The following is a 12,812-nucleotide window of genomic DNA, read 5'->3' as shown; positions in this document are numbered from 1 at the left end:
TGAGGTGCGGGCAGTGAAGGGCCGGCAAACTTCCGCGCTTGCAAGCGGATGCTCGCCTCTGTGGGATACCCTGGGCCAGTGTGAGGTGGGGACTGGGGGGACCCCAAATGCCCCCGAAATTGCAGGCAGCCCGGGCCAAAGCCGTCGGCTGGACTCCAGTCAGGCTGCGGGGGTCTTCACCCTAGCTGGGCTTTCCTCTCTCCTCGGCCTCTCCTCCCGCTGGCTCTTTCCTTCCCAGCTCCCCTCTCTCCCTCCTCTCCTTCCCGGCTCCTCCACCTCGCCCCGCCCGGGGACTCCGCGTAGCCTTTCCAAGGCACCTGGCAGCCGGCTCCATCCCTCCCGAGCCTCCTGCGGGCATTGAAGCCACCCGGACAGCCTCAGGACCGCCCCCCCCCCCAAAACAGCCACCCTGGAGGGGCGCTGGGGACACCTCCCCCACAGCAGAGGTCCTCGCCCCCCCCCCCTCCGCCGCTGCAGTGTCAGATGGTGCAACGGAAAGTTCCCGCGAACGGCAGGGAGCCGGAGCGCGGGCTCCCGGGTCAGGGCTCCACTGGAGAGCGAAGAGCCCTCAGGCCCTCGAAGGCCCCGCACGCAGAACCGGGGCTCAACCCACGACCCGGCTCCCAATGCCCCCAGGGAAAGAACCCTGCCCACCAGCAGCTCGCCCAGCGCCGAGCCCGCCTAGACCCTGGCAACCATGGGGATCCCAGGTCTCTAGAAGCCCTAGCGGAGCCCGTGGTCCCCGGCATCCTCGGCCCGGCAGGCGGGAGGCGTCCAAGGCAGCATCCCTGGAGCCCCGAGCGGAGCGGGTGTACCGGGCAGCGAGGGGGACCGACGGGCGGGGCGCCAGCAGAGGGCAGCGGAGGAGCGAGCGCCGCCGCCGGGCGGGGGGTCCTCGCCGCCGCCGCCGAGGGAAAGCGGCTGGCGGAGGGTTCCAGGCTGGCGGGGAGAACGGGATCCAGCTCAGGGGCAAGGCGACCTGGCCGGCGCCCGGATCTCGGCGTCTCGGAAGCCGGAGTGGAGAGGAGCCTGAGCTGGGCAGCGGAGTGCCAGGGCTGGGTGCCCGCCTCCACCCCCGACGTCCGCCTTAGCGCTGGCGGGAGGCTGAAGGGGCCTGAGGGTGGCCGCGCATCCCGGGGACGGCCCTTCTCTCCCCGGGCCTCTGGGCGCCCGTGGACAGGGCTGAGGTTTCGGCCCAGCCTGTCACCCCTCGGAGCGGGTGGCTGTCCCCGGAGCTGGGGAGGATTTCTTGACATTTTCTCGCTGCACTCTACAGTGAAAATCTCCCAGGTGCCAGAGTCCTTGGTGGCTGGGGCGGATTTGCACTCCAGTCCCCAGAGTGAAGTCAAAAAGACAAAAGGACCGAAGGCTCAGACTGCGACCAGGGAGCCCCATTGCTTTCCTCGGGTCCCCCCAAACCTGGGGGAGTGTGCCGCAGGAGAGAAAAAACCAATCCAAACCTCCCGCCTGGGTGCCCGCGGGCCCGGAGTGTGCTCGCTTCGCGCTCGCGTTCTGAGCTTCTGGCTCGGTGATAGCCCCCGGGCCCGGTGCACCCCCAAATCAAACCCCGCGGGGAGGCCAGACCACCAGAACGGGAGAGTCAGGGCCTTGAGCGCGCGTCCGCGGGCGTGGAGGGGAGACGCCGTGGGTCCCCGGCGGACGGGCCGGGTCCCGGGGACCCCGGCGCAGGGTGTGCCTGCGCGGACACCCCTCCCCCGGCCGGGTCGGGGCTCCGAGGCGCCGCCCCCGCCCCCTCGATCGCGGGCCGCCGCTCGGCGAGCTCTTTAATATTCATGGGCGTTAATAGAGAGGCCCCAGTATATCGGCCCATTGTGGGCGGCTCGTAGGGCTTGAATAGAGCCTGGCCCCCTTTCTCCTCCGAGGCTTCCCGAGGGGCCGGGCCAGGAGTGAATGGCCCCGCGGCCCGCTCCTCGGCCGCCCCCACCCCCTTCGCGGGGACAACATCTTTATCCCGCCGCCGCGGCCGCCGCCGCCGCCGCCGCCCGAGCCCCGTTCGCTCGGCCCGGGCTCCGGGCGGAACGAATCAATCGGCCTCGGCTCTTCGGAGGTCACCCCCGCCGCTCGTGCCCCCTCCCCCGGCCCACGGGAGCGGAGGGACCCCGAGTGGGAGAGCGGGGCGGGCGGCGCCGGGTGGGAACGGTGGGGAAGGGCCGGCTGGGCCGGGGTGCACCGAGGCGAGCGGCCCGGCCCGGCCGAGTCCAACTTGTTGCCTGTGACAGCGCGCTGCGGCGCCCGGGACAGCGGGGTGGGCGGGGAGGCGGACCCCGCGTCCCCTCCGGTCTTTAGAGAGCATCCTTCCGGGTTCACCCGCCCGCAACCGCGAGACCAGGAGCCCCCGGGGGGGGGGGGGAGGAGGGCAGCCCGGAGCTCCGGTCCAGCCGGCGGGGCACGTCGGTGCTTCTCGGTGTGACCCGGCTCTGCCCCTGGGCGCCCAGGCTGGGCCGGCGCTGGGCTCCGGGGCCCCGAGTTCCAGCTCCGGCGTCTGCGCCCCTGGCGGAGTCGGTGAGGCTGGGCCGACTCGACGGGACCCCGCCCCTCCCGTCCCCGAGGAGAGGAGCCCATTGTCCGCGGAGAAATACACGGGGGGGGGGGGGGGAGCCCCTGTTTTGAACTTTAGAAGAAAGTCCCCGGCCCTCTCCCTCGCAGGGGGAGATCTGTCGTGTCCCCCCCCCCCCCCGCCACCGCCGCCACCACCGGGGCCTCAGAGCTGCCGCCGCCTCCCGAAACATCTGCCGGGGAGAAATCCACCCTGGAGGGCAGATCGCGCTGGCTCTAAGCCCTGAGAACTCATTAAAAAGATATTAGCGGCGGGGGCAGGTCCCGCACAGGTATCGATCGACCCGAGTGAGCTGGGGGGGAGGGGGACGGGAGGGGGCGAGACTAGAAAGCGAAGGATGCGCCGGCGGATCCGTGTCCGGAACCCCCACCTGGGCCCAGCCTCGCGCGCCCCCGGCCCAGCGCCGCGGAGCCCCCTGCTCCCCTGCCGCCTCCCCCCCCAGCCACCCCCCCCGCCAACCCCCCCCCCCCGCCACCCGGCCTCGCCGGCTCCCGCCAGCTCCGAGCCAGCGCCTGGGGCTCGGCGAACCCCTCCTCCGCTCGCTCTGCGCTGCGTCCCAGCCTCCTGGTCGCCGCGCGTCTGGGTCTGGCAGTGCGTTCCCGCCTTTCTCAAACCCTCCAGCCCCCCCCCCCCTCCGCCACACACACACCCGGTTTCTCTCCTGCTCTCTAAGTCTCCGTCTACCTCCTCTCTATCCCCACCGTAGCCCAGAAAGTGCTCTCTTTATTGGGGTCCAGGTGTACTCCCTCTCCCCCGCCCCGCGCCCCCCACCCCGGTTCCTGTCGCTCCAGGGCGCCCCTCCGGGCACGGACAAAGGCTAAACGGGCTGCCCAGGCTGGGTGGGGACCCTTGCCACAGAGCCGTCCTCGACAGACGCCGACTGGAGCAAGCAGGGCCTGGCCCGCGGGGTGTCCGCTGTGGCCAGGGAAGCGGAGCCGGTCTCCCTCCCAGCCCCATCTCCATCTCCGCCCTAACTAATTAGCCTCCGAGGCCAATGAGAGACAAAGGCATGCCCGGGGCACCCACGTCGAGCCTGAGCTGGCAACTGAGCAGACAGGTGACTGGCACTAGCTCGCCCTCGCCCAGAGCTCCACGGCTCTCCTTCCCAGGGCGGCCCGCCCCTGCCCCCATGCCCTACTCTCACACCCGTGCCCCAGCCCTCCTAGGCCACCGCCCTGACCGGCCCTGGGAAAGGCCCTGGAGGAGGCTGCGGCAACAGGAGAAGCAATGACAGATTGACACAGACTTCTGGAGGCTGAGGGCGTGTGTGTGTGTGTGTGTGTGTGTGTGTGTGTGTGTGTGTGTGTGTGACGGTGCAGAGAGGGGCAGAGATGGAAGGATACAGGGGAAGCGAACCTCTGAGGGAAGGGGACTCTAGATAAAGAGCAGAGGTGGGGTTTCGAGAGAGCCAGGACTAAAGACCTTAGTAGTCAGGGGGGCTGCTGAGAAGGACTAGGACTTCAGACACAGAAACGGGGGCACAGGCAGAATGATCCTTCAGGGAGAAAGCAGGGAGGAAAAGAAGAGGAGAGGAAACTGGATGCCCTGGAATTAAGGCGGCAGCCACCCTTCTGGGCATCAAGGACCCCTTTCCAACCCAAACACACCCCTTTTCTCCCTTTTCCATACCCCTGCTCCCAACACCTCAATCTCCCTGGCTTTTTCCAGCACCTTCCCTGAAGGGCTTCCAGAGTCTAGGCCAGCCTCCCTGCAGCTGCCCACCCCCCAGAGCAGAAGGCTGGGGAGGAGGAGCTGCGCCCGTGTCCATCTGCCTCACCTGCTCCCCGGAAGCCCTTACTGGGCAGACTTTCGGAAAAGCTTGCAGGAGGACGCTGCTGAACCAGAAGCCGTGACAGCCTGTGCTGGGCTTCTCTGGAGGTCCTGTCCTGGTCTTCAGGGTCTGACACATACTAGGTGCTGTGTCCCTGGATGGCAGATGGCCCCTGTCTAAGGGCTCTCGTTCACATGGCCCCTCGACTTCACCCACAGAGCGGAAACAGTAAACTTCCCTCTCTGAAACCTTCGCTGCTGGAGACCATGCTGAGGCTCTAGGTACACAGCGACACTGAGATGCCCAGGCCGTTTCTCTTAACACTGCTCTCCTCCCCAGGGACCCTTTGGGATCTATCAGGAAATGCCCAAGGTATTTAAGGTATGCATTCAAGCCTGGCTCGTGCAGATTCTGCTTTAAGAGAGCCAAGGCGGACACTTCCCCTGCCCGGGCCATCATCTGCAGAACTGGGGATAATGAACGACTCTCTACCTGAAAATGGAAACAACAAAAAAGGAGCAGCCCGATGACAAACAGCCACAGCAGTGATGAGTATCTGCTAAGCTATTCCCGTTTGAGGCTATTTTAAGCCGTTGGCATGGCGTCTCAACCCGTCCTCACCCCAACACACCGAAGTAAGCCATGGCTATGGCAAGGCACAGAAGACAATGTATTTCTGGAATACTCCACGGATGGAAACTATCATCAACCGCGTTACACTAAAACAACAACAGTGACAAATGTTGCCAAGATGGTTCAACCAGAAAAGAGGACTTGCAGCCAAGCCCGACAACCTGAGTTTGGTTCCTGGGACACAGGCGGGGTGAGAAGAGAACCGACTCCCTCAGGTTGTTCTTTGACATGCACTCATGCACAAATAGACACACATACACACACACACACACACAACATTTTCTTTAAAATAGTGGGGGGGCATGTGTGGGCATGCGCGCATGTGCACACGTGCCTGCTGAGACCAGGGGCATCCGATCCCTGGAGCAGTTGTAAGATGCCTGATACAGCAGGGCACGCCAGTATCCACGGAACTCAGGAGGCAGAGGCAGGCAGATCTCTGTGAGTTCAAGGCCAGCCTGGTTTACATAGTGAGTTCCAGGAAAGAGAAAAAGCTATGTAGAAAAAAAAGCTACTTATCTCAAACAAAACAAAAGGAGTTACATTTACTTAGTTTTAATTATACATTCACATGTATGTCTCTATGTGGTATGTGCACACGCCAGCGGAGACCAAGGCAGCTGGGGTTACATGTGGTCGTGAGCTGACCTGAATGTGGATCCTTTGCAAGTGCAGTGAACGACCTGAGCTTGATCCGCAGGCCCCGAGGTGGAAGGAGACCTTGGGGACCAGTGATCTCACTTGCTCACATGTACCTCACAGCCTGTTCACACTCACACACACATATACACCATACACATATCACAAACACATTCTACACACGCCAAGGCCCACAAATACCCATCTATTCTCACACTGTGATACGAGAAATTTAAACCCTTGTTTGCAGTAGGCACTGGGGCTAGGTTGCCTGAGGGCCAAATGGTTCTTAGGTGAGACCTTTCCGAGCTCTGTGACTCAGTTTCCCATTCTTTGAGGTAGAAAGAGTCAGTATAGTGGCTGCTTTTGGGCTTTGGGATGAGAACGGTTTGAGACAAGCCATGTCGAGGACTTAGGAAGCGCCTACCAAATATTAATTGCGCTAGGATCGCTTTGGTCCTTTTTCATTCCACCCACTGTATTTTTTTCATTTTCATGTGTGTATGCATGTTTGCATGTGTGTGAGTGCCTATATGCACATGTGTGTGTGCGCGGACGGAGGCACAAGGTCAAAGTTTGGAATCAGCCTCCATCACTTTCCACCTTCCGTGAGGCACCATCCGTAGGCCGAAGCCAGAGCTTGCCTAAGTAATGCAGCCAGGCCAGTGTCCCTGCCCGGCCCACCGATGGCCGTCTCCGCCATTCCAGGCTCAAATGATAGTCAGCAGGCCACCCCACTTCACATCTGTGTGGGCTCTGGAGAGGCAAACGTCGGTCCTCGCACTTGGGGAGCAAGCACTTTACCAACTGAACCATCCCCTCGGCCTGGACTGTCTCCTAACAGCCCTGTCCCCCCCTCAGGGCCTCAGACATTCTTGTGTGCCTGCCCTCAGCGGAGCTCTGCCTGCCCCGCACTGTGACAGGAGCAGCTTTTAGCCACCCCCACGTTGTTTCCAGGACTGTGTGCGGAACCCAGGAAAACCCAGCCAGGGTGCTGCTCTCTGAAAGGCTGTCACATCTCTGAGGGAAGGTCTGTGCATCACCCACCCTATAGAAGAGGAAACTGCAGGTTGGCCAGCAAAGTGAATGCCCTCCCAACCCACACCCGGCCCTTTGACAGCCCCTGACTCTCTGCAGACGGGATGTCCCGCCCTACCCTCCCCCTCAAAATCTAATGCTCTATGCTCTCCACTACTGAGTCATCAGAAAACAAGCATCAGACTGGCCTAGATAGAGAGGTTGATGGATTGATTGATTGACTGACTGACTTTCTTCGGCACAGGGGAACAAATGCAGGGCATTGTCTGTGCCCTGCATACTGACTGTCTTCTCACTGACTCTTATCCTCAGCTGCAATTGAACTCCTAATGTCCAGGAAGGTACATGTTAATTCCAGAACCTTCTGGGTATTCCAGACTCTCCACACACCATCCATTTGTTTTAATGATGCAAACAGTTGTCGCACACCCGCAGCGTATCTGGCTGCTTGGGGATACGAAGCCAGGACAAGGCCTTCCCAGGTCCGCCAGCTTGGCAGCTTCTGAGAATCAGTCTTGATGAATCTTCTACCTTATTCAGGTTCAGTCACCAATATGGCCAGTTCCACTAGCCTGCATGCTGTGGAGACCATCAGAAAACATGGATGGAGTCTTCAGCTCCTACTGAGAACTTGGACTGAATTTGTCCAAAGTGCAAAGAGGGCCCCTTAGACTAGTCCTGGAGATCCTGAGGACAAAAAGACTTGTTCAGAGTTCAGGGAGGGCTGAGGCAGCTGTCCTGGGTCTGAGATTCCACATGGAATGTATTTTTCTTTCCCTTTTATATGCGTGTGTGTGAGAGAGTGTGTGTGCATGTATGTGTTTGCATGTACAGGTGTGTATTTTTATGTATGTGTTTATGTGTAAGCCTAGGTGCACATGCATGTGCAAGCGAGTGTGATGCTCAAAGGGCAGTGCTGGAGGTTGTTCTTTGGGCATGGCTGTGTTTTCTCTAGATTTTTTTTCTCTTTGAGACAGGGTTTCTCTGTGTAGTCCTGGAAATCACTCTGTACACCAGGCTGGCTTTGAACTCACAGAGCCACCACCACTCCCAACTCCTCCACTTCCTCCTCTTCCTCCTTCTGAGACGCGGCTCCTCACTGGCCTGGGGCTCACTGACTGACTGGGCGGTGAGCCGAGGGAGCCCCCATCTCCACGTCAACAGTACTGAGAATTCAACGTTTTTCAAATTTGCCGTGTTACTGTGTGTGCTAGTGTGCAGGCCTGCAGCACATGGATGTGTCGGAGGTCACAGGACAACTTGTGGGGCGGGGGGATCAGTCCTCTCCTTCCACTGTGCCTTTCCCTAGGATCAAACCTAGGTCATCAGGTGAGGAGACTTCACCCCCGAGCCATCTTGCTGCCCTCCACTCTCATGGGTTTTCATAAGCTTTCTGAAAACTGAGCATAGGTCTTCGTTCTACGTAAATATAAAGAGTCTCCCCCAAAGGCTCATGGGTTGAAGGCTCGCTCCTCCGTGAAGTATAAAGAGGGGGCTCCTAAGCAGTGTTCAAATCAGGAAGTTTCTAACCTCATCCATGGACTGATACATGGATGGTTTTTGTTTGTTTGGTTGGTTTTGTTTGACAATGTTTCTTTGTAGCCCTGGCTGTCCTGGAACTTACTCTGTAGACCAGGCTGATTTCTAACTAGTAGAGATTCACCTGCCTCTGCCTCCCAAGGGCTGGGACTAAAGGCCTGGTCACCACTGCCTGGCAATCGGCTCCTTTTTATTTGCTTTATTTTTAAAGTTTGTTTGTTTAATGTGTACGAGTGTTTGCATGCATGTCTGTGTGCCACGTGCGTGCCTGCTACCTATAGAGGCCAGAAGAAGGAATCAATCCCTAGGAACTGGAGTTTCAGAGTGTTGTGAGCAAAGTGGGTATTGGGAACTGACTATGGTTCCTCTGAGGAATGGTCTTAGCTGTTGAGCCATCTCTCCAGGCCCTTATTTTTTTTTTATATTTCTTTATTTATGTATATGAGAGCTTTAGCTGCATGTACATGTGCACACCAGAACAGGGCACCAGATCTCATTATAGATGGTTGTGAGCCACCATGTGGTTGCTGGGAATTGAACTCAGGACGTCTGGAAGAGTAGCCAATGCTCTTAACCTCTGAGCCATCTCTCCAGACCCTTATTTGTTGTTTTTTTGTTTTTTTGTTTGTTTGTTTGTTTTTTTGGTTTGTTTTTTGAGACAGGAAGTTACAATTCAACCCTGATCAGCCCAGAACTAACTCTATAGACCAAGCTGGCTTTGAATTTGACGTGATCCCCCTGCCTCTGCCTTGCAAGTGCTGTGTGCCGCAATGCCCAGTGCACCAAGTGGACTATTGGAAGGTTGTGGAGCTGGATGTGGGCACTAATTACAGAAAGCTGGCTGCTGCGGGTCACCGTCGAAAGGTATCTGCTGCTTGTTCTGTTGAGACAAGCAGAGTCCGGGTGGCCTGGAACTCACAATCCTCCTGCCTCTGTCTCCTGGCAGCTTCAATTATGGGTGCGTGCCGCTGCACCCAGATGAAGAGCATAATTTTTTTGTTTGTTTGAGACAGAGACTCACTATGTAGACCAGGCTGTCCTCAAACTCACAGAGGTTCACTTGCGTCTGTGAGGTGTCTGCGTCAACTTGTCTGTGCCAAGTGCTGGCACTGATGCTGTGCTCCACCATGCCCAGCTCTCGAGGGTACACCAGGCCCTCACTCTGTCTCTTTGGTTCTGGTCCCTGGCTCCTATGACTTCAACAGTCTCTCCCATCATGCTCTTCCACCATCAGGCTCTGCCACCCGTTGGACCTGAAAGCAATGGCCCAAGTGGCCCCGGGGTGAACTCTCAAAACTGTGGCCCCGAGGCGGACTTTGCCTGTCCTGTTTTGTTTGTGTCGAAAGTTTTGTCAGTGAAAAATTGATCTCTGACACAGAACCTGTGCAGGAGCTGGTGGAGTGCTGACCTGCTCCCTTCAGACAAAGTCTCATGGGAAACTGGACACCAGGGGTCCAGTCTTTCCTCCAGAAACAGAAAGAACTTGGTGCCCATGGCTCCCATTCTCAGAGCAAGCAAGGAAAATCTAAAAGCAACTTTTTTTTTTTTTTTTTTTTTCAAACCAACCAGACTGAATCTGTGTCTGTGGGACAAACTCCAGCCTGGAACATTCAGGGCCAGGAAACCCAGACAACCCCAGCTGCTACCTGGAGTCGCTTTCTTTTCTTCTTCTTTTTTTGAGACAGGGTCTCACTATATAGCTCTGTCTGTGCTGGAACTCTGTAGACCAGACTGGTCTCAAACTTACAGAGATCCACCTGCCTCCGCCTCCTTAGTGCTGGGATTAAAGGCGTGCATTACCACACCTGGCTAGAGCCACTTTCTTTTAAAAAGCAATTCATCTTATTATTTTGTTTGTGTGAGAGTTTTGTGTGCATCCCTGTATGTGCGCTGCATTTGCCTGCCCGATGCCCGCCAAGGTCAGGAGAGGCTGCTGGATGCCCTGGGACTGGAGTTACAGACTATTGTGAGCCACCATGTAGGGGTGTCTAGGAAGCAAATTCAGGTCCTCTGCAAGAACAACAACACTCTTAACCCCTGAGCGTCTTTCCAGCCCCTCTTGAGTGATTTGTTGGGAAGAGGTGAACTGTGAACCCAGGAGCCAGTCGGTGGTGGTTCTGGCAAGGGGGCCCAGGGCCTTGCATCTGTCTGCCAAGTGCTCTATCTACCCACAAGCTGCCTCTCTAGCTTTTTGTTTTGTTTGTATTGTTTGCTTTTTGTTTGTTTTTTGAGACATTCCTAGAATGTGCTCTGTAGTCCAGGCTAGCCTTGAATTCCCAGAGATCCACTTGCCTCTGCTTCTGAGGGCTGGGACTGGAGGAGTGTGTCATCACTCCCCACTAGCCTTTCTCCTTATTATGTGCTTATTTAAATTTTGAATCAAGGTCTTGCTACATTTCTCAGGCTGGCCTTGGACTGATGCGTGTGGCCCAGATGAACCTTAATTTTCAGCTAACCTGTCTCAGTCTCTGAAGTAGCTGGGAATCCAGGCCTGTGCCACCAGGCCAGGCCTTCAACAGTGATTTTGATGGACAGCTGTAGGCTGAGGGTGGAACCTACCAGGTTTCATCTGAGGAAGCTCACCTCTACAGCAGAGGTGGTCCTTGGGAAGTGCATCCAGAAATGGTGCAGGAGGCAGAGGGAGATCATTACCATCACCACTGCAGCTGCCCAGGTCGCCCCAAGGGACAGACATTTCACCTGAAGATGGCCAAAGGCTCCCATTTCTCCATGTCCCCAGCATACTGACCCAGCCTGCTGCATCACCCCAGGAAGCAGCTGAGAGAGCTGAGGAAGATGCATGGATGTCGAGGAATGCAAGGGAGACAAAGCCACAGGTAGGAGAGACTGGGTTAGATGCCAGCATCCTCAGGCACAGAAGATAGGGAACCCAGCCCAGCTCTCAGCCAGATAAACACTAGGTCACCCAGGAAAGGCTTAATGACTTCAGCTCTGAGTCCTTGATACATCAGGGCTAGTCCCCAACAGAACTGCAAGGTGTGCCAAAAGAGGAGGGAAAAACACAGTCTGAAGAGACAAAGCCAGAATGGGAATCTGACTCAGATAGGAAAGGTGCTGGAAGTACCAGACAGAGAACTTAAGACAACGATGATGGATATGGGAAGGGATCAGCTAGAGGCTGTGGAATGGGTGAGTGGTGGAAACAGGGAGGTAGGATTCGAGGTTCACAAAAGGGACCTGAAGGAAGCCTAAGGAGGCTTCCAGCCACATCCCAAGTGCAAAATGGCTCTGGTGGGGCCATGGGGACAGCAGACCCTGTGTGGTGACGAGCTGGAGAGTCAAGGTACGTCAACAGAAATGGCCGCAGAAGGAGGGGTAGTGGGGAATAAGTGAAAGAGACAACAGGGAACCCAGGAACAGAGAGCCCAGTTCTGAAGAAACAGCAGAGCAGTGTGGGAACATCAGAAGGAGGTGGAAGGTGGGTGGAGGTGAAGAGGTGCCACGCATAGAGGCATGTGCCTGTAATCCAAGTGCCTGTGACACAGAGGCAGGAGGTTGGGAGTTTGGAGCCAGCTAGGCTTACACGGGGTGTTTGAAGTCAGCCTGGGTTGCACAAGCTAAGGAAGGAAGGAAGGAAGGAAGGAGGGAGGGAGGGAGGGAGGGAGGGAGGGAGGGAGGAAAGAAAGAAAGAAAGAAAGAAAGAAAGAAAGAAAGAAAGAAAGAAAGAAAGAAAGAAAGAAAGAAAGAAATGGGACTGAGGTAGGGAGGACTGGGGTTGGCAGAGTTACTCTCTAGCATGTAAGAAATCCCGGGTTCCATCCCAGCACCACATAAACCAGCTGTGGTGGTGCATGCCTGTGATCCCAGCACTAGAGAAGCAGAGGCAGGAGGATCAGAAGTTCAAGGTTAATGGTGGCTACTCAGTGAGTTTGAGAATAGCCTTAACTACATGAGCCCAAGGGGAGGTAGGAAGGAAGGGCAAGAGCCCAAGCAACACTGAAATGATGGTTAAAAATCTACAAAAATTAATGACAGACAGCAAAGCAGAAATCTTGGAAACTCACAAGAACGAAATTGAGAGGGCTGGGTGCCTAGTCCCAGCTCTTGGTGAGGCAGAGGCAGGGGGAGCTCTGAATTCAGAATCAGCCCAGTCTACACAGTAAGTTCCAGGACAGCCAGCGTTACATAGAGAGAATGAAACTGGCTCAAAGAAACCAAAGGGGAGGAACGAAGATAGAGGCTAAGCAGGGCATATGGGGCATGGGCATGGCATGAGTCTCGGCATACCTCTCCCTTCTGAGTACAGGTCAGGGTAGCTGATTCTGAGCACTTCCTGACAACACTCTGTGGGATGCTTACCTTGTTGACTTGGCAACGCTAAAACTGATCCCAAACACTCACCTGTGTGGGAGGAACTTGCCTTAAAGCTGAACAGCTAAGGAAGTACTGCCAGGTCTGGGGGCGGGGGAGGGGGAAAGAGGAATGGCTCTGCCTTTCCCCGTCTCCAGGGGCTGAGCACAGGGCCTGGAAGGCAGCCAGAGCTCAGTAATGCTAACTGTGGCTTCCACCACACAACCACCAAAGGCTGCAGTGAGCTGATCTCTCCAGGGTCCTGCTTGGCCTCTCAGAGGTGGTGGAGTTCAATGATGAACT

Source organism: Meriones unguiculatus, chromosome 8, assembly GCF_030254825.1.
Source record: "Meriones unguiculatus strain TT.TT164.6M chromosome 8, Bangor_MerUng_6.1, whole genome shotgun sequence".
Lineage (NCBI taxonomy): Eukaryota > Metazoa > Chordata > Mammalia > Rodentia > Muridae > Meriones > Meriones unguiculatus.
This window is presented reverse-complemented; position numbering follows the sequence as displayed.